The sequence below is a fragment of the Canis aureus genome, chromosome 28, assembly GCF_053574225.1.
Source record: "Canis aureus isolate CA01 chromosome 28, VMU_Caureus_v.1.0, whole genome shotgun sequence".
Classification (NCBI taxonomy): Eukaryota; Metazoa; Chordata; class Mammalia; order Carnivora; family Canidae; genus Canis; species Canis aureus.
Window position 1 is genome coordinate 7,139,285 of NC_135638.1, and position 13,787 is coordinate 7,153,071.

Genomic DNA, 13,787 nt, shown 5'->3' on the forward strand with positions numbered 1-13,787 from the left:
TATCATCTTCATGTCAATATTTCATCATTACAAATAATTTGTTTGGATGAAAACATTTTCTGCTCCTAAAATAGGATTGTTTCATGTAAGATACCACGCCACGGCCTATGTTCTCATCTTCAGGTACAGTGGGCTTGCAGCTTTTTATTTATTTATTTTTTTCAATAATAGCAGCAAGAGTAAAACCATCTCCTTCCTTCCCCCCATGAATATTTTAAGGGGGTCCCCTCTGAATATAGGAGGTAAAAGCTCCATAGCTCTGTTTAAGGACAGGAGAAAAACCCTGAAGGCCCTTCCTGTTGGTCTCACTCCCATTTTTCATAGCACCCCTCAGGGTGACTGTGGAACCTGGGCTCTGAGAAGCATCATTTACAAACCTCTGCCTCAATGGGGACGATTCCATGATCTGGTTTTGGGGGCAGGACTTTGGGGAAAAATGAGGCAGAATGTGAGGACTTTGACAACTGGTACAAGGTCATCAGCAGGTGGTCCGGAAAGGTGGCTACCAGACAACAAGGGCTTTCTGCCTCGTGGTGTGTGTTTTAGGCCTTTGTGGTTTGGCACAGCTCCACTCTGGGTTTGCGCTCAGGCGAGAAGCCAACGGTTATTGAGTATCTCATGCAGGCCGAACAGGGGTCCAGCCTCAGCTTTTATTTCTACCACCTGAAAAGACATCTCACACTTTCCTGCACTCCTGCTAGAACATTTCCCCCTCAAAATATCTGATGCTAAATATCAAGAAGACCGCTGTAGACCAGAGCAAATGAAATGATTACATTAGGAGCACCGAACAATCTTTCACATCTCTGTTCAGTTATTAGATGATACCTGCCTAGATGCGTATTCTTTTGTCATTATAGTCAGGTTTTTTTTTTTTATTGTTGTTTTTAAAACATGCAGTGGATTTTCTTCTTAAATACCTTTGATGGTGAGCCAGAGCAACAAACTACTGAGCAAGGCAGAGTTTTGATTTTTTTTTTTTTTTGTCTTTGTTGTGTTTGATCTTTTATGTAACAAAATCACATGCTGGCATTTATTGTAAAATTAATTTTTAACCGGTTTATTCTTCTGGGAGTTTTCTTCTCTCTTCCCTCTCTCACTCTCTCTAGTATTGTTTCCTGAAATGTGAAGTGTCACGGTGTCATGGTTTATTTTAATTTCCATACCCTGTGGCATATTTTTAGGAGATTCAAATGCTCAGTGTAGACTGTTGAATAACATAGGTGTTTGATGTACTGATAAAAGTATGTTTTCACTGGTGCCTTGAACAGCTCGGTAGAAGGCTAAAATATCTCTGAAGCCTAAGTCCCTTCCTGATATCAACTTAGGCATCTAGAAAGAAGCCTTTTTATCTGCCTGGACCATTTTAGTTGGAGGCAACAGAAATTTAAATAAAAATGGCTAGAGGGCAAGGAACAGAGATAGGAAATGAATGTGTTGAGTGACCTGGGAAGCAAAGAGCCCACAAGAAGATGTGGCTTCACGTGTGCAGTAGGCCCAAGTGGTACTGTTAGAACACAGTTTCTCTCCATCTTTCAGCTGTTTTCTCCATTAGGTTATTCTCAGTCTCTCTATCTGGGGAAAAGATCTCCAGAAACAGCTTCATATCTATATGTGACCAGTTCACCATACTTAGTGGAATGACTGTGTGTCTTTTGTAAAAGATCTGCAAATGGTCTTGGGATTTCTCTTCCTCCATCCAGAGGGGGTCGTGTTCCCATTTCTGAATTACAGTGAGTAGGGCCCGGTTCATATGTCCCCTTTTAGAGCTGGGTGTCAAATGGGTCTTAATAGTCATGGAGTGCCATTCTGGCAATTTTTTTCCCAAGAAATTTAGGGTTCTCTTGCCAGAGGAAGGGAAGTATTGGACAGCCAAAACTAGCATATGCCTTTGGCAGCTACCTAAAGAGTGCAATGCCTCCCTCCTTCAGTTAATTTTCCTTCCTCCACACAGCTACCTTCTATGCCATATCATTCCCTTGTCATTGTCGATGGAAATGGAATAGATGGATGTTAAGTATCTGTGCATGTCTGAGTGGTGAATTATCTCGATTACAATTAGCCAATAGAATCTGGCATGGAGCTACCACTTGGATCGAAGAAAAGCCCCTGTGTTTCCTTAAATCTGACTTTTATCAAGCCACATGTGCTACCAAAAGTGACAAGATACATGAGGTATCTGAAAGTCATAAGTGGGCACAGACTTAATGATCAAGACCTAGGGGATCTGATTTCTAGAACCCCTTGAGACATCATTCTCACTCTGATGTCTGAAAGATTGCCACAGCTTTTGAAATATGGCATTGGAAAGCCTACTGGGTGACACTTGAGGAGTCCCTGAATCCATTCTGTGTTCTGATATTTATACGCTGTGTTGCTAATGACTAGTCACCTGTGTACATTTGTTTCCTATTTTCTGTAGGTGGGGCAGGTTGTAATCTCCACGCTCTTTAGTCTATTCCAAGACTGTGATTCTGATCATTTTACCTTCCAGGAGTGACTTAAGGGGGAATGAGGAGAAACGAGCTCAATTTAATTATAAAAACTACTTTAACAGTTAGATTTATATCCAAGTGTGATACTTACACACTTCAGTGGAAGCGCAGAACATAAGAAATCATGCAGTAAAATGGATCTTTATGGCAGAGAACAAAAAAAGGACAGTAGAGTAGAAGGATATAAAAAGATAGTTTAAATAAGACCTTTTAAGACACATGTTTGCTCCCCTTCTTTCTCTTCCTGTCAGTATTTCATTAATCAGCTCCTCATGTCTTTATTTATAATGTTTGGTGTTCTTGAATTAGTTTGCTTAGTGATAATTGATTTATAAAATAAAAAGTTATTTTAAAATATTATCTGAAAATTCCTAAAGAGACTGAATGCAAGCCAAGATGATGCCTTAAAAAAAATTGCAATCATTGGAGATGTAAATAATGGTCAGTTAATATTGACTAAAAATCTTCAGAATTCTATCCTCAGTCTATGAAACAGTGACCAACCATAATTAAATATATAAAATGTATTGATGATGACCTCGAATAGGACAAATAGTATTCTTTTTGTATTTTACCCAAATTTGACTCGTGTTGGAAAATATACACACCATGAGATTATATTTCCAAATTACTGGGTAGCTTATATTTTTTCACTTCTTTCTTCGGCAAAGGAAGCAGGAGTTGTTAGTAAATTTTTCAGGTGATTTCATCAATGTTAGCAAAAGCAATTTTTAAAACAAATGGCAAAGCTCAGCAGTTCAGAGGTTCAAAACTGAGTACACCTTAGGAAAATACTGCAGATTTCAGACTATTTCATAAAGTAGTCACATGTACAAAAAAAAAAGGAGATTTGAAAGTCACCCCTAAAACTGTATTATGTACAGTCTTCATGTCAGCTAAATCTTTTAAATTTCTAGAAGGTAGCTATTTGTCAAAATCACTTCCTCATATGTAAATATCATTTCCCTATTTAAATCTTAAGGATGATTTACCTTTCTCTTGAGTTTTTTTTTTTTTTTCTATATGCTTTGCATATGGTATAATGTTATGGATCCGATGGGCATTTAGCACATGTGAATGCACATTTTGAATGACGGAAGGAATAGAGATGAATGAAAGATTTTCCTAGTTCTTTTTGCATACTCTTCTTGTTCCTAGTTATTTATTGGGATACCACCTACGTATAGCATGCTTTAGAAGGGCCCTTTTCTCATTACAGTACAACCGTGAATATGTTCCCAGAGCTATTTGAATTTTGCTATAGATGCTCTCTTCTTGTGTAGCTTATAAGCCATTTTCATCCACTAGTATCAAGGTTGGCAATTTTTTTTATATCCCCAAATTACAACCATTTATTCAGTCAACAAATAATTATTTAATCTTTATATATGCAGGTGGACATGGTACTATGTTTAGTGAATAGCCAAAGTCATAGACAAGTGATAACTACTATGAGAAATGGTTTATGGGATAAAGGCAGGAAAGTATGATGAACACCAGGTTATATCTGTTTAGCAACTGCCATTTTGATTTGCCTTATGGCTTCTCATCTACTTTGTTCTGATCTCTCTTGGGCTCTAACTTAAATGTAGGTGCTATCCTAGACAAGGTCTCTGTCTATGATTTACTCCTTTGCTGCCTTCTCAGCAGATAACTCATTTTAGGGGACCATGTTAACATGTTCTAGACTCAAGGGCTGCTTTCTAGAACTCCCACATAAGTAGACACTGCCACTTCTTTGAGACGCTCAGCACAACTTGACAACCAAGAAATACTTTAAATTGTTTATTGAAAACAGTTTTTCAGGTAATTTGGTAATATTCTAAAACAGAAGATATAGATAAAGAATTAATAGAGGGTGCCTGGGAGGCTCAGTGGTTGAGTGTCTGCCTTTGCCTCAGATCATGATCCCAGGGTCCCGGGATCGAGTCCCTCATCGGGCACCCCACAGAGAGCCTGCTTCTCCCTCTGCCTATGTCTCTGCCTCTAGTCTGTCTCTCATGAATAAATAAATATTTAAAAAAAGAATAGAATATATTCTATAAGCGCTACTGTCATTCTGGGAGCTGCAATCATTGCTGTGTCTTTTGACAAGATACTTATTCTACAATTTGATTTGTATTTACATTAAGCTAAATCGCTTATTTTGCTTTAATTTAGTAAAGTTGCCTGTGTTTAGATGTTTGTAGCAACAACTATTGAATAACTTGGTAGGGCATGGCTAGTCTTTAAGGTGCAAGGGCTGTTAAGGATTTTAGTACAGATGACGTCCACTCTTTTTAGAGCCCTTAGGTTTGTATGCCCTCTCTGTGGTAGCAAGTCTCCCAGTAATTAATTAAACCTATTTTATAAAATTAGCAATACTATTCCATTGTAGTATTTTATATACCATTTAAAACCTGAAGTACTGGCATTTCTGACATTGTTCTACTCAAAGGGTATAGTTCAGCAACATGATCTCATTGTAGGTGGTGCATTATTTAATATGTAAGTTTTCTACTTTTCAAATTCTGCAGTAATCTATGGTGAAGAAAGAGGTATTAAGAACAGGAGAGTGGTTTTGCATATGAGGTGTTATGGATAGTCTTGTTAGAAGGTGAAGGAGGGACAGAAAAGTATCCTCCAGACTAAGAAGGCACTTTGAAACCAAAAAGCAAAACAAACCACTCCATACCACCTACACAGAATTTTATTCAGAATAATTTACCAACAGGAGGGATTGAGTAGACAAATGATCCAGGTGCTATGCAGCTATTTTCCACCAAGTCTGGACCTTAATCTATAACTTTTTATAAAGCTAGAGGCAGAGGTCAAAAGTGGTTATCTAAAGTGGTGCCTTCTGTGTGTCAGTGTAGGGAAGATCAGTGTAGGAAAGATGAGCACAAGCCTTCCCACGTGCTGGTCAGGGCATACATTAACCTCCAACAGTCCTGGAACACATAATCCCAAGGGAGGTCATTGTGTAGGTCTGAACAAGATGGGGGTCCAAAGAGGGAGTCAGTGCTGTCAACACTTTATGGATCTCCAGCCTTAACCCTGCCAATTACAGGTGCTATCATGCCATGTGATGACCTGTTATAATATGTCCATGCAAAAGCAGATGTTTTAACCCATGAGCCTTCCTGTAATTTAAAATCTTTACATGATGAAGATGGGTGGGTGCCAGAATGCTATAATCCATCTATACCAGCTGCAAGATTTTTGAGCTGTTTCCAAGCTCTTACGATTTTCTCAGAGCAGGTAATAGGTCTCCAAAATTGTGTACTTGAGCACAGCATGTCTCAAATCCAATCTAGTCTTCAACAGAGGACAATTTTATTTACGAAAGCAATATACATTCATGTAAATCAATGGTAGATTTATGTAAATATTTAATAGGGCCGCTGACTCTTTCAGAGAAGAAAATGCTTATTATATATTTGGATGGTGAATCGAGATAAATTAAGCTTGAAAACTGTTTAGAAATTCTGTATGTTACTAATTTGCTGATTAGTGGATGGGTCTATCTATACGTGCTACAACTGACCGAATTTGCCCCTACACTCCTGAATCATCTTTGCATAAACCGTGGAATTTCATTTTATCTCAGTTTCTATGAATCTATATGGCATATTGTCTGATGCCCAAGCGCAGTAGGAATGACATCCTTTACAAATAAGACCTGGAAATAATGTCAACTCTGTGTCTCCGAGATGCTGAGCCGAAAGCAATCCTCTTTCTGTTTGTACCCTCATTTTAATTTTTTGAGAATTAATTAAGCTAGTAGATGAAAGTATCTAACACAGCAGTAGACTCACAAGAAAATACTCAACATCCTGGGTCTCCCCTTCTTGGGGAGAGGAATGTGATGGGCATGCAGCTCATTACATGGGTCATAGTACTAGGAAAAAGAAAGGATACAGGAAAAGTTTTTCTTCCTAAGTTTACTTTGTAAGTAATAATGAGCATATGCATATCGAGTTAGTCTGGAAAGTCAAATTTAGTCTATTTGGGGAGGGAAAATTGAGTGGAAATAGTTGATACCACGTAGCAGTCACTAACTACAAAGGACTCTCCAAGGGGCTCATCTTCCCAGATCTACTTTCACCACTATTCTTGTCTTTCACCTGAACTTTCTTTCTCCCAAACTGGACTGAGTTTCTGACCATCTTAAATCTGTTTGGAAAATTTCCCTGTGACTCCTATCCTTACATTTGTGATGAGGTTTATGTGTCTGGGCTCACTAAAGTTGAGTGCTAAGCAATAGGATAACTAAGGGGAGCTTACTGCAAAAATTAGTGACAATTATCTCAACTGCAGAAATACAGTTACGTTGTATATATTTTCTTTTGAGCATTGCTTTATATCTTACTTTATTCTCCAGTTTATGACATGTCAGCTGGAAGCAGTTCTTTGGCTTATTGAGTTTGAAAGATATACTCCAGCTGCCTGTTAATATATGATCTCTTAGTAAAGTATATTTTTTAAAAAGATAAATACTGATTAGAAACATCTGGCAATACTTAAAAGGCCCTATCTACTCAGCATCATTTGATATTTGGTGTGAAAGTGCTAATCAAAATGAATTTATGTGTATTCATCATTGTTTGTATAGGTGCTGCATTTTCAGCCTAAAAGACATATTTTGTTTTTAATTTAAACAGCAAATCTCTTCTGAGAAGACTTGCACTGTTTTCCTGTCTACTGCTTTTCCAGGGTTTAAGTTCAGTTTTTTTGTGACCATAGGGGTTAAAAAGCCAAAATGGCTAAAGAGATTATATGAATATGTACTTGTGTGTGTGTGTGTGTGTGTATATATATACACCTACATGTATATACAACGTACATGATGATTTATATAAGCTTTTTCAGATTCTAAATATCAAGGAGAGTTAGAATGTCAGAGTTATTAAAACTTAAGTTTGCTAATACGCTTTTACATCATGTATTAATATCCTTCAGACCTTAAAAGTAGCACTGTGGATGAAAAGTGTAGGTCCAAACGGTGGTAGCTACAAAATGAATGCCTGAACTATGCCTTTCGTTTGGTTTCAACAACTATGCTAGTTTACTTTTTTTTCTTTGCCTTTGGAGTTTCACATGATGACCACATTAAAGCTGTACCTTTGTGTTTTATAATACTGCTGTTAAAGGTCTCACTTATGACGGGCATTAAGGAAGGCACGTGATGTGATGAGCACTGGGCGATATACTGCATGTTGGCAAGTTAAATTTAAAAAAAGTGCCACTATGTTCAATATTCCTTACATAGGGATATTATGAAATAAATTCCTCTGAAAAGTGAGTACTAGGAAAAAATGTGGGTTTTTTTGTTTTGTTTTGTTTTGTTTTGTTTTTGGCTAAAGAATACATATACTTCCTATAAATAAATGAAAAGTGTGAGAACCATTGGTTTCCCTTTTTGCATTGGCTACCAGAAGGCCCCTGAATTAAACGTATGGCTCTATATAATTAGCCTAGTGTTTCTAGTATAACAGTTTTCCCCTCTCTTCATTTTTCCTTCTTTTTTTTTTTTAAAGCCTTTATTTATTTATTCATGAGACACACACACACACAGAGAGAGAGAGAGAGAGAGAGAGAGAGAGAGAGAGAGATTGGTGGGCAGAGACACAGGCAGAGGGAGAAGCAGGCTCCATGCAGGGAGCCTGACGTGGGACTCAATCCCAGGTCTCCAGGATCAGGCCTGGGCTGAAGGTGGAGCTAAACCTCTGAGCCACCCGGATATGAATCTTCCCCACCCCAGATATGACTTACTGCACTCCTATTCTTTCCTTATTTTAATGTTTTTCCTACATATGGGCCTTTATTTTAAGTGGTCTCTAGAAACAGAAATGGTGTAAATAATAAATTAGGGGCTGCATACAGCCTTTGTTAGAAAGAGTGCCTCATGTTCTTTATCAGTTGCTAGTTCCCAGCACGGCGTGGCAGGGCTCCATTGCTTAAACTCATATTTCAGTGTGTCTCTGTAATGCTGATTCCATTCACGTGCTCACTTTAATACTTTTACTGAAATCCAACTGTACATAAGACCGTGGCTATGGTCATGATTCAGTGGTGTCAATATATTCTCTTCATCAGCACAAGATTTTGAGGCAAGCCTTTCAAAGTACACATGGGGAAGATCCCATTCACCTGCCTTTTCTAGTTCATAATGAAGAAAGTTAGCCTATAAGTCTATAAGTCAGGAGATTTTTGTAAAGCCACATTTTCAACATCCGTATTACCTGAGGTGGTTCTAGAGTTCGGCCCTGAAAGAACATCCAGAATTTAAAGGGTAAAATAGAGAGCATTTAGAGGAGAGTAAAAATAAAAATAAAAAACAAAATTTGAGCTAATTTACTTCAGAGAGAATGATCGAGCTACTGACTAACGTGAGATCTCCTGACGAAAACTGGAAGAACTAGGGGCAAGCAATTTCAGCTCTTACTGCACGGGCACCTTATAAATCAACTGGGGAAATAGCACAGGCTTATATTTTAGGCTCTCAAGTAAAATGATTTTTAGCTAGCAAAGGTCTGATAATAGGCCCAAGAAAGGCCTTGCAAGCAGAGTCCTAAAATATATGAAAGTTGTCCTGCTCTGTTATTTTACTCCTTTTCTGAAAATATAATGAGAATCTTTGCAAGGGAATTAAAATCCGTGTTTAAATGAGGACAAATGAACCTGTTTGATATGGATAAATTATCAAAACAATTACTGAGAACTAATGTCTTATTATCTGAAATAGCAAGAAGTGTTTCATTAAAACTTGCATTGTTTTTTATGCCTATATTTAAGGATTTATTTGAGAGAGAGAATGCATGTGTGCACTGGAGGTGGAAGAGGGGCAGAAGGAGAGAGAGAATCCCCAAGCCAACTCCATGCCCAGCGCAGGGCCCATCACCGGGCTGGTTCTCATGACCCCGAGACCTGAGCTGAAACCAAGAGTCAGACGCTCAACTCACTAAACCACCCTGCTGCCACACCTGTATTTCAATAGCTACATGTATGATTTTTTTAAAGATATTTTTAAATTTTCATTCATTCATTCAAGACACAGAGAGAGGCAGAGACATAGAAGAGGCTCCCATAGGGAGCCTGTTACGGGACTTGATCCCAGGACCCTGGGATCACAACCTGAGCCAAAGGCAGATGCTCCAATAAGCCACCCAGGTGCCCCTACATGTATGATTTTTGCTCTTGATATTCAAGCCAATATTTGGGGACCCACTTCAAGGATGCCATAAGAGCCAGCTTCAAGGTATCACTGAAGTGGAATTCTAGTGCAATGTGAAAGCACAGAAATCTACTACCTCATTATAGATTGACAAGACTCAATTTGTATAATGGGGCTGCATTATCAAAGAGAGAATAAGGTTTAAAGGATGATATGAGGCATACTTTACAATAATAATTATTAACCTTATGACAGTCACAAATAGCATCAGCTTTATTTCCATCTTACTTTTACACACCAATGATTTCCCATATTGAATAATCAACTCTAGTCTTTATCTTACATGCTCCGTACCTGTGCCATCCCACCTCTCCAGAGCAGAATTCAGTCGTTCACAGAGCAGTTGCTAATTGATTGGTGATTTCAAGGGATTGTAGGCTGACGTTGCCTGCTGACAGTACTGTGAAGGCGAAAGTGTTCTCATTACTGCCAAACTGCCATAGCCCAAACAATATAGAACCTGAAGAAGGCAAAATGACGATTTTATCATTTGGTTAGCACCCAGAAAATTCATTTTCTAAGCACTGGGTATATGACTTGGCTTCCAGAGATTAATTTTTTTGTGTACATTGACATAAATGATGTAGAATTGAGCACATTGATATTTAAATGTTTTTAAATTTTCACTTGGGATTAGTTATAGGAAAATAAAATGAAAAGCAAAAAGAAAAGGGTCAATATATGAGAAGAGGTAAGATACATATGAAGAACATAGTAGGAAGTAATTCATCATTCAGAGAAACAGGTGAATATGAGGCAGTGCCATTAGTGTGGAATAACATACAGGAAACAGCTTGTGAAAATTAAGAAGTTGGTAAATGACTGGAGCGATATATGGAGTTTATGAAAATAATAACATTTCAGAGTCCATAGTGCTAGTTAAGGTTGACTATTGCATCTGGGTATAATCACTTAATGAAATTCTGACAACTTTTATCTACAATGCACAGAAACCTGGTTTTACAGGAAATGGGTGTAAGTGGATGTCTTGTTCTTGAAGAATAAAGAAAGAGCAACCTGCAAAGAGTCTAAAAATGAGGATATTAGGTAATACTATCTAAATGTTACTCCTTTTTCATCTAAGGGACAATAGATAAGAATTGTCCCAGCCATTTAGAAAGGATTCTGATGGAGTCCTACTTTTGCACAATATCAACATATTTTGTGAATCATAATCTTGAAAGTAGTTTGATAGCATGGTGACTAGGGTTAACAATTCTGTGTTGTGTATTTGAAAGTTGTTAAGACAGGTCTTAAAAGTTCTCATCACACGAAATTGTAACTGCGTGGTAATGGATATTATCTAGACTTATTGTAATGATCATTTTATAGTCTATAAATATCAAATTATTGTCTTATACCTGCAAAAGATACAATATTTTACATCATTTATACCTCAATTTTTAAAAATTGGATATTGTTACAATCATAGAATTGTAACAATAGGGCAGTACAAATAACCCCCCAAAAAGAGCATTCTAAACAATAATTTAATAAGTGACTTGGCCATATCAGAAAGAGTAGAAAATAGAAAAAAAAATTCAGTAAATTGTATTGAACAATTGGATTTTATTTGTTTTCCAATATTCTACAGGTATACATTCAAAAAATTCAAATAGTTCTTTGAGAATTTTTATGTTGAACACTTATCATCTGTTTCCTAATCCCCATTGTATTCCAATTCCTGAGTGATAGTCACTTCAAAATCTCAGCTTTTCCTTTGGTATTTAACTTCAATTTCTAAATTAAATTCTTTATTTTTCTTGATTTTTTTTTTCAAGTTTGCATTCTATTGGTCAAGTCCCTTTTACTGTCCATCAGAAACGCTATTTTTCTTATTGCCTCCCACCCCAAAACCACAAACAACCCTACTCCATCTTGCTCCCTCTCCTCCCAATCATTATACTATAGTGACTTCTTACTTGATGTGGTTATGTAAATGTTGGAACAGAATCATCACCACATTTTCTTTTACAACAGGTTGTTTCAGCTAGAGCTAATATCTGATGTAATTTTCATTTGTTCAGCTTTTTAATGAACCTATCACTACCTCATTCCTACACTCTCTGCCTGCAGTGTAAGATCCTCTCAGTGCACTCAGGCCTAACACATACTCTTAGCATCCTCTACATTGTCTTCTGACCTAGATTGTGTTTCCTCTAGGTTTGTTCTGCATTCCTCATCCTGAGCTCTTCTTCATTAGCCTCTGTGTGATTTCTTCACTTTTCTCTCGTGTTTAATCCTCTAGTTTCCTATATCCTATAGCCTCTTTATTCTCAGTTTCTCTTTTTTGATCAAGTGTGTCTAGTAATTTATGGAAAAGGGTGCAGAGATGGTAAATTTTTTGAGGTTTTGCACATCTACATCTTTGCCCTCATGTTTGAAGGATAATCCAGTTTTGCTTCTAAGAAGTCTTATGAAGTTCTAATTCCTAACCAATTCTGTGAATGTGCCCTCTCTGTTTGGTAGCTTTTTGGATCTTTTCTTATATTTCTAATGTTAGGAAGTCTCTTGTCATAGTCTTTTTTTTTTCTCTCTCATTAACAGTATTGGAACATGGTGAATTTGTTAATTTGAACATTCACATATTTCAGATGTGAGATAATTTCTTGAGCTGTTTGTATGAGTTTTTTTAGGGCTTCCATAACAAAGTTCCACAGATTGTGTAGATTGAATGTTGGAATTTATATCCTTACAATTCTAGAGGTTAGAAGTCCAAGATCAAGGTATCATCAGGGTTGGTTTCTTCTAAGGCCGCTCTCCGTGGCTTGCAGATGCTCTTCTTTCAGCATCTTTACGTGGTTCTTCCTTTGTGTGTATCTGTGTGTCCTAATCTCTTCTTGTAAAGACAGTAGTCCTTTTGGATTAGGGCCCACCTATATGAATTCATTTTACCTTAATAATCTCGTCAAAAACTCTGTCTCCAAACACATCACATTCTGAGGTACTAGGGGCTGGGATTTGAACATATGAATTTGAAGGGGGCACAATTCAATTCATTATCCTTTTTTCTTTTCCTCTGTTGGTCGGCTTTCTCTGGAATTCCTGTTACTTAAATGTAACTTCTGGACTGATTCTCTAATGTCCACCAATTTCTGTTATCCACCAGTTTCTTTTAGTTACATTTACTAAGAGACTTTCTTACATTTGCCTTTGCTCCCTTATCTTTTTTTATTTTCATCATGTTTTCAGTTTCCACATTCACTCACTCTCAATACAACCTTTTCTTATGATTGACTTTGATAATGGATTTTTAATGATACTTTTCTGGCCTCCTATATGTTTCTTTAAAATTGCTCTGATTCTATCTCTTTAAATCTAGAGTTTTCCCATCTAATGCCTCCTGATCCTTGACTATGAACTCATGTTTAAGAGTGAATCACGGAGGAGCTTGTTAATAATGATGTTCTTTGGAGGATCATCTGCTATGATGGTTCAATTGAGAGAATACTTTGATAATTTTTGAGATTTTTCTCCTCAACTAGTCTGATTCATCAGAGGAATTTTGTTGTTGTTTCCTTCCTAGAGAGTTTAACACAGTGTGCCAAAATTCTGGAAACTCTATGGCAGAAGTAGGCTAGGGTTTTGCTGCTTGATAAGTAGAAAATCCCTGAACCTCAGTGATAGTAATTTTCATATGTCAACTTGACTGGGCCATGGGGTCCCTATGTATTTGCTTAAGCAGTATTTTGGGTATGCCCATGTAGGTATTTCTGGAGGTGATTAGCATCTGAGATAGACTGAGGCAAGCAGAATGCCATCCCTTATTGGACCGACCTTATCCAATCTATCCAAGGCCTAAATAGAACAAAAAGGTGGAGAATCTATGCTGTTCTCTGGCTCTCTCTGAGTCTGAATGAGGCTGAAACTATTCCTGACTACAGACCCTGAGACTTCTCTCCCTTCATAATTGCATGAGGTAATCCCTTATAATGAATCTCATACTCATGTGTGTGTGTCTTGGTTCTAGATCTCTGGAGGACCCAGACTAATACAACTGTCATGTTTTCATAAGGATAGTATCTGTCACATGAGCCCCGGTATAGATTCCTTCTGATTCACTCTTGCCAAAAAAA

The 13,787-nt window shown here is 37.4% G+C and overlaps 2 long non-coding RNA genes across 8 annotated transcripts in view; one reads left to right on the forward strand and one right to left on the reverse strand.

The window, feature by feature from the left end:
- Positions 1-13,787, forward strand: part of LOC144300369 (uncharacterized) — a 165,671-nt gene that overhangs the window by 140,923 nt on the left and 10,961 nt on the right. The gene's annotated exons all lie outside the window — the stretch shown is intronic.
- Positions 1-13,787, reverse strand: part of LOC144300368 (uncharacterized) — a 112,570-nt gene that overhangs the window by 88,043 nt on the left and 10,740 nt on the right. For all 7 annotated transcript variants that reach the window (XR_013366962.1, XR_013366961.1, XR_013366960.1 and 4 more), the window contains one exon: positions 10,006-10,171. This is a non-coding gene — a long non-coding RNA (uncharacterized LOC144300368). The remainder of the gene's footprint in view (positions 1-10,005; positions 10,172-13,787) is intronic.